This window comes from Scylla paramamosain, chromosome 26 (genome assembly GCF_035594125.1).
Source record: "Scylla paramamosain isolate STU-SP2022 chromosome 26, ASM3559412v1, whole genome shotgun sequence".
Lineage (NCBI taxonomy): Eukaryota > Metazoa > Arthropoda > Malacostraca > Decapoda > Portunidae > Scylla > Scylla paramamosain.
The window spans coordinates 16031280-16046590 of record NC_087176.1 but is presented as its reverse complement, the minus strand read 5'-3'; the positions used below and the strand labels follow the sequence as shown (position 1 = coordinate 16046590).

The 15311-nt window shown below is 38.9% G+C and overlaps 1 long non-coding RNA gene across 1 annotated transcript in view; it reads left to right on the top strand.

Moving 5' to 3' along the window:
* Window positions 1–9194, top strand: part of LOC135113918 (uncharacterized) — a 40515-nt gene extending 31321 nt beyond the window's left edge. Inside the window, exons 4-5 of the long non-coding RNA XR_010275117.1 lie at window positions 7953–8072; window positions 8414–9194. This is a non-coding gene — a long non-coding RNA (uncharacterized LOC135113918). The remainder of the gene's footprint in view (window positions 1–7952; window positions 8073–8413) is intronic.
* The last annotated feature ends 6117 nt before the right edge of the window (window positions 9195–15311 follow it).

Below are 15311 nucleotides of genomic sequence, written 5' to 3'. Positions count from 1 at the left end.
ATGTCACTCTAATAAGTGTATCTCACATGGATACTTTTTTAGTCGGCATTTTGAACCCACCACCTTTGAAAACAATTTAAGATATGGATTGCATGGAATACTTGTGCCTTCACGACAGAAAAGATTCAAGCATGGAGCAGTGCTGACTTTTCAACTTCCAAGCCTTCTAGAAGGTAAGTAAAGTTAATAGCAATAGGTAGAGGTTCCCAAACTGGTGTCTGCGGATCCCTGGTGATCCAGGAGAAAGCTTTAGGGCCTAGGGGGTCAGCCAGACAATGAAACAAATTAATATTTCTCATCTCTCTCTTATATATATATATATATATATATATATATATATATATATATATATATATATATATATATATATATATATATATATATATATATATATATATATATATACATCATTAAGTATACTGGTATACAGGGTGTCCCACGAGTTAAGGTACATACTTCGAGATTTGATAGTTCTAGTAATTCTAAGCCGAAAATATTATATACACATATGCTATGTTTTGTTTTATTTTGAGAGAAATTAACTTGTATGTTGTGTATTGCGGGAACCACTCCCCTGGGTGGGCGTCCGCTTCCTTCTTTAGCTCCCTGGCTCGCTACGTACTCGACAGGCACCGTCCTGCATTGTGATATTTTTTTTGTTTACCATCTACACAGTCAAAGCCTTATAGAAAACAGCTAGCACACAATAGATAGATTTTTTTTTTGTATTTGTCAGTGAAGAAAATATACCGGTAACACAGCAATACAGTGGTTGCTAATTGCTACTTTTTTTTTAAATATACGTGGCAACTCACTGCAACTGTTTGTCACATCCCCCCCCCCCGTCTCAACGCTCATTTAACGTATTGACACCTGATAGTGACAGGCCTCGTTACTGCCAAAGTACAATTTTTTTGCTTTGGTGAAGATGCCTTTCACATTCAGTAACATTAAGTAGTCAGATATGGTATTCATTCTATGATGGGAATATCTAGTTGGCAGCAGCAGAATACAGACACAGGTACCAAGACAGAAGACACCCAAATAGCAAAGTGCCCTGCAGAGTGTATCAGCATCTCTGTGAGAGATGTTTCCCCATTATTTCTGCAGCAGCTGAATGTAATGGAGCAGCTCAAGCCGGTATCGTCCCACTATCAGTACAAGAATAAAAGAAAAAAACATATACAGAGGCAAAATTCACGAAACATAGGACAATTTGACATCATTAAGAAAGAATATTGTATAACACTCTGTAACACGATTTTTGTCTTTGACAAGCAAGTATTATTTTCCAACTCTTTTCATTGTAAAACAATAGAAAATGTCAATTATTCCAGTCAAACTTTGCTTTTGTGGCTTTTAGAATTATTTTTGGCCCAAAATAGCTAAGTCTCACCATTTTCATCATTTTTGGACAGAAAAGATTCAAATGATTCAAAAGATTCAAATGATAAAAAAAACTTTAAAATTTCTGAAACAAATTTTCAGGATTAAAAAAATAACATTTTTTTCTTGATTTGCGTGAATACAACAAATCGCTTCCACGTATGAGCCCCCAAATGAAGTCTCCTATCAGGTTTTCATTGAAGGTCCTTGATGTCTCTGTTCAAATTTTATTATATCTTGATGGAAGCACTCCCTTTGTTCCTCTGAATATGCTCCCATATTCTCTTTGAAGTGAGCATCTTGGATATGGACTTTTAAAGACATTCTGTAGCCCACCTCATCATAGCTTTTCACTAAATCTTCAACTTCTTCCGTATAGTTATCAGCCTTGTTGTTGCCAAGAAAGCCCTGTACTACAGCAATGAAACACTCCCAAACTTTTTTCTTTTTCTGTGAGGTTCTGTAGAAATTCTGAGCACTCCAAAATTTTCCTAACTTGTGGTCCAATGAAGACACCAGCTTTCATATTTGCCTCTGAAAGCTTAGGAAAGATGTTTGAAAGATATTTAAATGCAGCAGACTCCTTGTCAAGAGCTGTAACAAACTGTTTCATGAGACCCAGTTTGATTAATATTTTAAGGACTCACCAATGGCTCATGTTTTATATTGTGTGTTCCCCAGAAGCGTCAGTCATTTCTCTGTTAATGTGCTGTTTTGTCTCTACAGTCTCAAAGGCAAAGAAAACAGGGATTATTGGTAAAACCTCCTTGTAGTCCCAACGAGAAAGCTACCATCTTGAAGTATCCAATAACTTCCCAGCCATACTTGTTGTAGTTCAAAGTTTTCACTGCTTTACACTGCTGTAGTTCTATTTAAGATGCACAAAATGAGCAAGAGGCAGAGATGGATACTTCTTTCCATTGTGCAGAAGTACAGCTTTCAGGCTTTTGGAACGCATTGCAAGTAATTCCAATAACATCAAACAAGCCTGATACATCATTGCAGTTGCATAGCCTGTCATCCTTAGCAATGAAGCTGGAGAAATGTTTGTGACATTTTCTTTGGGTGGTCACTTGCACACCGTCATCAAGTAAATCCCATTCTTTCAGGCTTGAAATCAAAACCTCACCATTTGACTTTGTCAAACTAAGATCTCTGATGAGGTCAATGAAGTCTCTTTGGTTTGGGTAGTAAGGATTACTCCTAACTACAACTGTATCTGTGATATCACAGTCTTCTCCAGAATGCACCAGTAGCACTGTGTGCTACTGGTGCAATGGATAGAAAACAGCTGGTGCATTTTTCCCGGATCGGCGTTTGGAAGGATCCACCATGCAGAAAAAGGACTCAGTTGAGTGATCAGTAGGTTCACGCTATATTCTAGGAAAAGCAAATTTCATGGTTCTGTTTTCCCCTCTACAAAATCCTGTAAAAAAACAACAGTATGAGTTTCTGTTAAATTTATCTTACTTTTATTCTTAATTCTTAATTGGATTTTACTCTTGAAAAACTAACAGCTATTTTACCTTCCAGTGCTCTCTTACAATGCTGACATGTAAAATGAGGTGCCCAGGCCTTGTCTTGATTCCCAACTGGCACAGCAAAATATGCTTTGTAAGCTTCACACATTATTCCAGATGCTGTCACAGAGAAATTATTTGCTCTTTTCTTGATGAATTGACCACATATGTAGCAGAATGCATCTGGAGAATGATTGCAACCCCTTAATGCCATTTCACCTCTTGTGATATGTCTTCTCAGGCAGCCAAAGCAGAACTGACTGGTGGACTGCAAGCCCCTGCTTTTATATTGTCTAGTAGTACTCTAGAATATTCTTAATATTTCTAGAATGTGCTCCAGAATGTTCTCATTGTTTCTAGAATATTCTTGAACCTACTTTAGAATATTCTGAATCATGCTAGAAAATTCTTGCAGATTCTAGAAAATTCTTGATACTTCTTCATATTTCTCCGTATATTAGAAAGTTTTAGATTATTCTGGAAATGTTTACATTGAATACAATGTTCTAAAATCTCCTAAAATCTTCTAAAAGAGTCTGGTAGAATATTCTGGACGATTTGAGAAGATTTCTGAAATGTAAGCAAATTCTTCTAAGTATGAAAAATTTCTTGCTAGATCTGGTCATTTCAAGAATGATCTTATTAAGATTAAAAATCTTTAGAACACTTTATACTTTTTTTCTTTTTACCTATTTATGTTTCAAAAGCAATTAGATAAGCAATTGAGATTTTGGAAATGTCCTTACCTGACATGGAAACGAATATTAGCCCATACTATAATGAAATAAAGCAAAAAATGTAAATGCCACAAAGAAAAATGGAACCACAAAAGAAAAGTTTTAGGATCAAAATAATTTGTTTTTCTATTTTGTTTAGATGAAAATAACTGGAAAATTATGGTTTAGAGCCAAGGACAAGACAAAAGTGAAATTTTGTTACATAATGTAATCTAAAGGAACATTTACGGGAGTGGCGGGAAGAGCGGGCAGTCAACGTGAAGCTGGTGAGTTGTCACGTATGTTTAAAAAAAAAAAGCATTTAACACCCACTGTATTGCTGTGTTATCCGTATAGTTTTTGCAATGACACATACAAACATTCAGTCTGTCATTTGCTAACTGTTTCCTGTAAGGTTTTGACTGCGTAGATTGTAAACAAAAAAAATGATCGCTAAATACCGAGTGGCGCCACTAGAGTACGTAGGGAGGCAAAGCGGGAAGGAAGGAGACGTAGGCCCACCCAGGCGAGCGGTTTTCCCAACACACAACTTACACATTGATTTCTCGCAAAAAAAGGAAAGCACAACATATGTGTATAGAGTATTTTCGACTTAGAATTACTTGACCTATCAAATCCCTAAGTATATACTTAACTCGCGAGACACCTTGTATAAACAGAGGAAAAGAGAGACAGAAGCATAGAGAGAGAGAGAGAGAGAGAGAGAGAGAGAGAGAGAGAGAGAGAGAGAGAGAGAGAGAGAATTGTATTAATTATTACGTGTCGAGACAGAGGCGGATAGAGAAAGGCAGACCTCCTCCTCGGGGCTTGTTATGAGAACCAAACCTATGAGAACCAAAAATGCATTCAAGTCATGATCTGGCTTAACTAATGCTACATATATCTTCAGAATGAACTCCGGACTCTTTTATCATACACATTTAAATTACTAACGATTCGCATAAATCTGTTGACTTTATTTCTGGCTGTCACACCATTACTTACTTGGTCAAAGATTTGAGCTGGAAAAGAGTCTAAAATTCTTTTTTGCTAATTGAAGAATCTCCTGATAACTCAGCAGAGTGGCAGGCAAAAGAACAATCTCTCTCTCTCTCTCTCTCTCTCTCTCTCTCTCTCTCTCTCTCTCTCTCCTCTCTCTCTCTCTCTTCTCTCTCTCTCTCTCTCTCTCTCTCTCTTTCCTCTGTTTTATACAAGGTGTCTCGCGAGTTAAGGTATATAACTTAGGGGAAAACTGTGAATGGGAGAATAAGATAAATGGGGACAAGAAAAGTGTAATAATTCCTCTCTCTCTCTCTCTCTCTCTCTCTCTCTCTCTCCCTCTCTCTCTCTCTCTCTCTCTCTCTCTCTCTCTCTCTCTCTCCCCCTCTCTCTCTCTCTTTTTATATATATATATATATATATATATATATATATATATATATATATATATATATATATATATATATATATATATATATATATATATATATATATATATATATATATATATATATATATATATATATATATATATATATATATATATATATATATATATATATATGACTCTGATGCGGTAGTTTTTTTTTTTTTTTTTACCCGCCTGCCAGTCTCAGCGGCGGCCAGCCGCGCACTACGGCGTCGCTGATTGGATGGTTCGCTTGGTGCGCCGTCTAGCCTTGATCTTCTCATGCTCGGCAGTGCTTGTAGGTCAATTGTTTGGATATTCAACCTCGGGTTTTCTTCCTTCATGTGGAGGGCTTCTAAAATGGATAATCTTCTCTTGTCGGGGCAGCTGTCAATGATGTCAGTGTTGTCTTCTAAGATTTTCCCTGGTGATGGTGATGTTGTATTCTTGTTGTAAGTGTTTTTTTTTTTTTTCGGGGCTCCGGCAGCTAAGTGCCATGTTAAACGTCGCGAGAGCTTTGTAGTAGTCTCGGCCGATATAGGTTGTAGGTAGGACTTCGCAGGTTTCCCTTGTTTGCAGGTGAACCTATATACGACGTGTGACTTCTGCATTGCTTCTCTCTTGATGTCTGGACTGTTCTTAAGAAGGAGATGGCTGGATTTCTTATTCTTGTAATATATCTGCAATTTATAATTTTCTTTCTGGATCTGTTGGGCTTCACATTGCTTCTGACGATTTTTGTTATTATTCGTTCTTCTTCTTTATATGCTGATGAGTAGAAGGCTCGGTAGAAGAGGACGATGTTGCTGTCTTTCGTGGTGGTGACGTTTGCATTGTACCAATTAATTATTGAGGATTTTCTTCGTCTGGCGAAAAATGTCGATCTCCCTATGTCCGTTGTTAACTAGCACTTGGGTTGATCTTTATATATATATATATATATATATATATATATATATATATAATATATATATATATATATATATATATATATATATATATATATATATAATAATATATATATATATTATATATATATATATATATATATATAAATATATATATATTATATATATATATATATATATATATATATATATATATATATATATATATTACTCGTATATATATTATATATATATATATATATATATATATATATATATATATATATATATATATATATATATATATATATATATATATATATATATATATATATATATATATATATATATATATATATATATATGTATATATATATATATATATATATATATATATATATATATATATATATATATATATATATATATATATATATATATATATATATATATATATATATATATATATATATACGAGTATATATATATATATATATATATATATATATATATATATATATATATATATATATATATATATATATATATATATATATATATATATATATATATATATATATATATATATATATATATATAGGGAAGAGAAGTAGGGAAAGATAAAGACGGAGAAGCCGGAAGAGAGAGAGAGAGAGAGAGAGAGAGAGAGAGAGAGAGAGAGAGAGAGAGAGAGAGAGAGAGAGAGAGAAGAGGGGGGAGGGAAGCGGGACGAAGACCAAAGATGCCAGAGATGCGATGAATACCTGGCCGCTCCCCACATGTTTACTGTAAGATTCTCAGGATATAGGTACTTCCCTTTTCCATTTAAATTTTCTTTCTTCCTTTTTTCTTCTTTTTTATTGAGTCCCACACAATATATAATTTAAGAGTTCGTCTTGCCCACAGAGTAATCAGAATCCACCCACGTTTTATAGTTTGATAACAGTTATTTATGAAAGATACTAGTCACTGTGGGGCAAAGTTAGTATGTGTGAGGGCGAGGAGGTGGGCGGGGTGTTGTCTTTCAGTTCCTCTCCCTCTCCCCTTGCATGAAACGAGAACTCATGTGGCTTTTTCATACTCAGGTGGAGAGGAGCATATGAGATGAATGGACCTGGTGACGCAAGGGGAGGGTTCTGGGACGGAATATTTGTATAGTTTAGAGGGCCTGAATTAGATAGTACTGTATATGAGTTAGCAGCAGTACCACTCCTGTCGATTCAAGTGAGTAAAACACCAGTCATAAGGTTTTGACTGGGTGTGACGTACCAAGTAAAGCTCCTGGTAATGACCAGTCCCCTTTGCCTGGCCCTGTTCGGTGTCTTATGTTTAGTATAGCGTCTTATTCTATTGTTAAATGCTACTGGGCTTCAAAGTTCTGCTATGAGCTTTAGACCCAGATGACTATCATTTCTCTGCTGTGTTCTACTTCCTCCTTTGGCCTTGCCTTTTCTTGGAGGTCAGGGGGGTGGAGGGGCCTGTCCTCCGGGAAGCTGCAGACGGTGCTGTTCAGCAGATGTATGTAATATTCTATGAGCATGGGTGGTAGGACATTGCAATCCTAATAGCCGTTTGTCCTTTCTTTTAGCTGTGCCTCATAGAATGTGGATTGCGATTCTTTTCCAGCTGGTTGGTGTTGTTTGGCAGTTGCAGTATTTTCTTACCCATAAGAGATGAAACAGTTCATTTGTTGAACTCACTACAAAGAACAGAAGGACCCTGTAAGGTGTTTGTAAGCCCTGTACTAAACTACAAAGTTGGTAGTTTGGGGAGGCTGACCCGAAGTAATGGGAGCCGTGAGAGTGGTCAAGCATGGTGTTATGACCGTCTGTTAAAGGGTGCAGTAAGTGTTATTTTAGGGAAGCTGTAAGAGGGACGGAATCGGTGGTCCTAACAATATATATATATATATATATATATATATATATATATATATATATATATATATATATATATATATATATATATATATATATATATATATATATATATATATATATATATATATATATATATATATTTACAAACTTTTCAGGTAGCACTCAACTTGCATGTCGGTCACGTCCACAGACAGAGTAGCAGCTTCCACAAGCACAGCATGGAGGGACAACCTTGGAGTCATCCACCTTTGGTCCTCGCCCTACACATCTCAAAGGTAATTTATTTATACATAATTGAAAATGCAGGCTTATAAACAGAAAAAAAAAGAGAGACACAGAGATGTTGGTTTTATTTTTGGCTGTCACATATTGTTTACTTGGTCAGAGATTTCAAATGAAAAATAGCTCCAAAATATTTTTGGTACCTTAATTACAAATTCCTTGATATAACCCTACTATCTTGGGTCTCAGTAGAGAGGTTAGCAAAGGAACAAGTGCCTACTCTCTCTCTCTCTCTCTCTCTCTCTCTCTCTCTCTCTCTCTCTCTCTCTCTCTCTCTCTCTCTCTCTCTCTCTCTCCACATAGGTATATATCTAAAAATTAATTTATGTTTCAGGCTGCTCACAACAGGCAAGCAACTCGGTGCAGTCTGAAGAACTACAGCCCAGCAAGAGCAACAAAAAACAGCTGCCTCCTTTGCAGCTCAAGAACTTCAGTTCCTGAACTTTGTTAAAAGGATAACTTTCCTTAATGCTACATTAAAAGAACAATGAGCAACTGTAACAAAATAAAGATTTATTTTACTTGCTACAAATGTGAAATATCTGGACATAATATCATCATTACAAAAGGAATTAAAGGAGGTTAAAAATAACAAGCATACAATTGATTCCAATACTTTGAACAGATATTTCTCACAACCACAAATTGATGCCCTTTTAACATCAAAACTTGTAAAATGCTGGCAAATTGATGTCATCGAGAAAACTGTTACACTGCGGACTTCAAGTCCGAAGGCGTATCGCTTTCTTCGAAAGAAATGGCTGCCTCTTTTGTCCTCCCCCAGCAACAGTCAGTCGATGGGTTTCAAAACTTTATGTGGAGCCATGTGTATTGCATACTGTCGTCAGCCTCCTTGACCTCATAAGGAACAACTTTTTAGATCATGGGTTCAGTTTACATAGTAATTCTCAAAAAAAAAAAAAAACTGTCACGAATGGCAGTGTGCGATAAATTATTATGAGAAAAGGTCGTGATCAACAAATCATCAATTGTCTTATAATCATATAGATGTTCGAGGTTCAAAGAGAATGAGCGTTCGTCGTGCTGCACAGCTTTCGCCAGAAACCACTGCAAAATTAGTTAAATTCTTTAGAGAACAAGGAGTGTTGACGAGGATAGACTTGGATGTAATAAACTAGTTCATATTACTAGTTGATTCATGGTATGTTTTCAATTCCAAAGCACCTCGTGATAGAAAAAAGTAATGTAGAGCTACTTTTGGCACCAATTTCAGAAAACTATCTATAGTTATAGATACAATGCTGCTCACACTCAGGGATTTATAAGCTGGCAAGCAAAATAGCATTTATCTATTTCAAAAGCATATAATTGTATCATCCCAATCTTTGCTCAAATTGTATGAGCTTTTAAAAATAACCTTTGGAGTTATGTATATAATGACATATAGATGAAATCAAGATGGCCTTGACCATCTATTTGTTTATGTGAGACAGATGGAAGTATCATGCCAACATCCATTTGCACTCTAAGTAAAATTCAGATTGAAGTTATACCCCCTTCGCAAAAAAAAAAAAAAAAAAAAAAAAAGAGTTGGTGAGAAGAGGTTACAACATGCCCCAGAAAAACTATGTTGCTACTCTATCAGTAATGTTATATTTATATCTTGATATTATAAACTGTGAAAGTTACACCTCCAACACAGACAGACTGGAGTCTGAATTAATGATTTCAGCAATGTTTTTCTCTTCTGAGGCAACCATGGACGCTGAAGCCACATAAAAGTATTATGCATTCCCTAGTGTAAAGGAAAGAAAAGAAAAAATTGATTGACTCAGAAGGACTGAGATATGTTGGGGGTATTTTGGCCAAAAAATTCGCAAATATGTTTTTGGAAAAAGTATACAACCAGATGACAACACCTGGATAGGTCAAATAAACAGAAAAAAAAAAAAAAACAGGAAAGCTGATAGCATCAATAAGTGAGTTTCTTGAGAATCTTAAAGTGATGGAGAAAAACGTTTAACAGTTACCATGGATGGAAAACTCTTAAAAAAAAGACAAAAACACCATAAGAAATTAAAGAAGAATAATGTTTTGCCATCTAAAATTACTTCAAGAGGTTATGCATTAATTTGTAAAATATATGTTATTTATTTATTTATTTATTTTTTGAATAAGAAATCTGAAAAAAATAAAAAATAAAAGCCACTTGGGAAAGGAAAGGAAGAAAATAAAACATTCCGTAAGATCAGAGCCTATAAATAAACATGACACCTAAAAAGTTCATATATATATATATATATATATATATATATATATATATATATATATATATATATATATATATATATATATATATATATATATATATATATATATATATATATATATATATATATATATATATGCACACACACACACAAATTACTGTTGCTATAGTGACGATCCGTGCGATACCCAACTTAATTTTCACACACACACACAAAAAAAAGGCATGAAAGCAGCAGTGAAGTGCGAAAACAACAATATTTAGATGTTGCCAGTTTATACCAGTCTACTATTAATATTAATATTTTCTCTGGCGTCTCGTTAGCCAATAAGAGACAGCGCTGTTAATTTATCGTTACGTCACAAGTGGGACTGCGCGATTGTGGGGTTGTGCTACCTTCTTTCTCTTTACCTTGGTAAATATGTAAATGCAATTGCAAGTGTCGCTTATAAAGGAAGTGATTACCAAGATGTTTCACATACGCCCACACACCCACCCACGTACATACACACACACACACACACACACACACACACACACACACATTTTTTTTTCTTTTACTGATAATTTTAATCATCAGATTGTCCATAAGATTGAACCATCGTTGAGAGTCCACATGTTTTATGCCGAGGAAAACTCTGTTGACCATTCATGGCTCGCTAAATTAGTTGGCAACGCCTCTCAGGTAAGCTCTTCAAATAGTTTTCGTTTATAATTTGTATTAGTGTTATATCAATCATTACATAGATTGTTTTATCATGGCCTCCTCTTTGGGAACTTACACAGGTGCGCCGAGAGTCATGGTGTGTCTTCGTCGTAGGAATAAGCGATGATCCTATCTTCCTCACCACAGTAGCAAAGACTTCTCTGAAGTTTGAACTTGTAGCGGGGTCCACAAAGTTTTTCGCTTTCACTCGACTTGCAGTACATCATCTTCAAGCCCTTCATGAACCACTGTCCATTATTAATGCAATAATGGTTATTGTTGACGGGTCAAAACACATCAGGTAACACTCTCTCTCTCTCTCTCTCTCTCTCTCTCTCTCTCTCTCTCTCTCTCTCTCTCTCTCTCTCTCTCTTCACGCACACACACACACACATATATATATATATATATATATATATATATATATATATATATATATATATATATATATATATATATATATATATATATATATATATATATATATATATATATATATATATATATATATATATATATACACACACACACAAACACACACACACACACACACACACACACACACACACACACACACACACATACACACGCACACACACAAACAGATATATACATATATATATATATATATATATATATATATATATATATATATATATATATATATATATATATATATATATATATATATATATATATTGTGAGTATAAATGGGCAGGAGATTTTCACTTATACATATTTCGTTGAAAGTGATACTGAGTTCAGCGTTTAGGATTTTCTTCATGATATTTTCTTTTTCTCAGAGGAGTGTCTTATTCTCGTTGGTAAGAATATTGATGATTTTCCCGTAGGATATCATCTTCGCCAGATCGCGATTTCGGGTCCTTGACCCTTCTTCATTGGCAGAGGAGATTATTGTCTTCTCGGAGGTTGTGTAGAGAATGACAGGCAAGTTTTCAAGTTTCAAGTTTTATTTAGAAAAAGGGGTGTTACAAGAAGGGGCAGTGTGTGTACCAAGATTGGTACACAGGGAAGAAAAAGTGAGGAGAAATAGAAGTACAGTGGGAGAAAAAAGTTGCCGGGCGGTCCGGCCTGCTGCTGTAAAGTGATGAGTGTCACAGGGCAGTACAAGAGCGATTTTCTTCGGGTGGAAACCGGAGTCCCCGGAGGAAAACCACCCGTACTGCTGTGAGATAGAACAGAGTGGGGGAGGGTTACATATAATATTTACATAACATTTACAAGTACGTTATAGTGGCATATAATATTTACATAACATTTACAAGTACGTTACAATGACATATAAATTTATATACTCGGAAGGTAATGCATAAATCATGAAGAGTTATCCACAGAGAGCACCGATGACTTCTGGGTGGAAACCGGAGTTAGCAGGTGAGTCGTAAAGAGCAATTAGAAGACACACATAAAGTAGATTGTGTGGAGAAGGCGATGCAAGAAGAGGATGATAAGGGAGATACAATAGCTTAAGAGAGGTGAAGTTAGGGGGGCAAGGTAGAAGGGAGGAAACATCGAGAGGAAGAAAGAAAGAATGGAGAGGGACACAGGAGAAACATTAAGGAATACATAATGCTTAAGGAGAGACAAGACACGAGGGAGCAAAAATTGTCACAATAACACATATAAAATAAACATGAGAGTCACAGAACACGCGTGGAGGTTCACTGTGCACTGTAACGATATCACTCAATTATTCCGGGAGTCTTGCGACGGGGGAGAGGGTGGTGGGCAGGTGTCTCGGGCACGGGTCGGTGTCGGAGGTTCTAGTAGTCGCTGTCGGTGGTGCAGGGGGGAGATCAAAGGGGAGGCCTTCGGTGACGCCTGCGGCGCCGTCAGCCGCAGCCAACCCCTCAGCTGTGCGTTTCCCGAACTCGGTCCCGCTGCTGGGGGCTGAGCAGGCTACCCCAGAGGACGATTACCCCTCGCCAGGACGTCGGCCAGTGCCTCGGCGACTCGGGGCGCGGGGGTGGCGAGGGGAAGTTCGCGATGCTGGAACCACCACTGGGTCTGCCGTCGGTGTCGCCGGGGGCGTCATCAGGCCTGGCAGATCTCCTAGTGGCTAGCTGCAGTCCACCACTGTCGTCTCGGTACCTCTACTCTCGGAAGGGGAAGGACAGATGCTCGCTCTCTCTCAGCCAGCAGTCGGTGATGATAATGGCGTGATCTGCGGACAACTTATCTAGCAGTAAAAGAGTGCTGTGGGGGGAGAGTGACTAATTTGTAGCAGTGATACAGGTAGATTGTGAATTTAACAGGGGAATCAATTACGGAAATATAACATTCACCTGTATCGGGGTTCGGGAGGCGGGTCTTGCACTCGGCGAAGACTCCTGGGGAACCCGGCGTGTTCCTGGGGTAGAGCCTTGTCGCGCAGGGTCCTGAGCGCCTGGAACTGATCACATACCTCGGCATCCATCTGTTCCCAAGCCTTGGCGGCCATCTCGTGAAGGCGGACGTTCAGGGCTGAGAGGGATGCGGCTTCGTGAAGAGCAGCCGAGGTGACAAAGTCGTCCCATCTGGTGCCGAAGGCGAACCTCAGGGCGCTGTTCTGGACCCGCTGCAGCTTGCTGATGGCTGTTTTAGAGAGAGCATGCAAAGGAATAGGTGGATAAGTTAAAATGGGCAGATTCAAAGCCTTTATAAGGTGGAGATTGAGACCAGTGGTCAGATCCCTGAAGCGGTACAGCCTGGTGAGGGCCGACTTCGCTTTTGCCACTCGCTGGGACACGTGTGAAGTGTACCCAGTTGTGGACATGGAGAGCCCCAGGAGGGTGCCCCTGGGGCTAAACTCAACATCATCCCCATCCACTAGCAGTGGAGCGGGGGTGTTGGTGGCGAGCGGGACGACCTTAAACTTGGCCAGGTTTGTCCTGATACTCCACTCCCTCTCGAAGGCATTTATGCGAGCGACCTCTCTGCCAGTGCGGGCGTTCGTCATCAAACTGGAGCGACCTGGGTGGAAAATAATCTGGGAGACATCATCAGCATACAATAAATTGATACCAGCCTCTGAGGCTAGACAATCGCTGGTATAAATGTTGTACAGGGTGGGCGACAGCACACTGCCCTGCGGGACTCCTGTGGCGAGGGAAAAAGCTGGACCGAGGTGGCCCCCGACCCTCACCCTCGCCGTCCTGTCATCCAGGAAGTCAGAGAGCAGGCGCTCAACCGGTGCAGGCAGCCCCAGGTAAAGAAGCTTGTACTTCAGCCCAAGGTGCCAGACACGGTCAAACGCCTTACTCACGTCCCACAGCACCAAGTTACAGCGGTACCTGTTGGCCTGGTGTATGGCGATGGTCTCGGTTGCCAGAGTGATGGCATGGACAGTGCCCCTGCCGCTCCGGAAACCATACTGCGCTGGGTGTAGATGGTTTTCCGTCTCCAGATAGGTGTGCAGCCGAGCGGAGACAACCCTCTCCAGTAGCTTCCCCGGTACCTCCAGCAGGGAGATGGGGCGGTAGTTCTCCGGACGAGTCGGAGTCTTGCCGGCCTTAGGAATCATCCTCATCTCCGCCTGCTTGAATCCGTCAGGGAAATAGCCTGCTGAGAGCGCCGCATTGAAGATTGCCCTTAATCTGGCTAGCGCCGAAGCTGGAAGATAAGAGAGTATAGTCCTGTTTATCTTGCTGCCGCCAGGGCTAGTCGGCTTGCCACGTTTGATCGCGGCAGCCAGCTCCTGAGCGGGAATAAAACAGTCCAGGGGGGAGGTACCTGTGAGACGGGCAGGATCAGCGGAGTCGAACGGGTAGCTTCTGTACACCGCATGTGCCATGTAATCCAGCACATAGTCATTGTCGTCAAAGTCGTCCTCGTAGTCCTCTCTGTACACACGGTCCCAAATGGACGTGAAAAGGTGTTCTTTTTCCTCGTCCGTGAACTTATTGTCACCTGTAATGTCTATTAGGTACGAGTCTGGTCCTGTCGTTCTACCTGAGAGACACTTGATATCTCTCGAAAACTTCCTGGGATCACGGTGGTTGGCAGCTAAGCTTGCCAACTTCCTCCCCCAGTGCGTCCTAGCTTCTGTTTGTCGCGAGTCGTGCAGTATAGCCTTAACTTGTCTGTACTGCCTGTAATCATTGTAAGTCCAGCCTCTCAGTCTCGCTCTGTCACGTAGCGCCTGGAATTGAATCCGCAGCAGCTGCGTCGTTCGGGAGGGTCTTGGGGCGAACCTGATTTTGTGGGAGGTCAGGGGTATGTGTCTGTTAGCAGTGGTCTTGACTGTGGTCATCCATGTCTCTAGTGCTGCGTCAATGTCCTCCAGGGTGCCGTAAG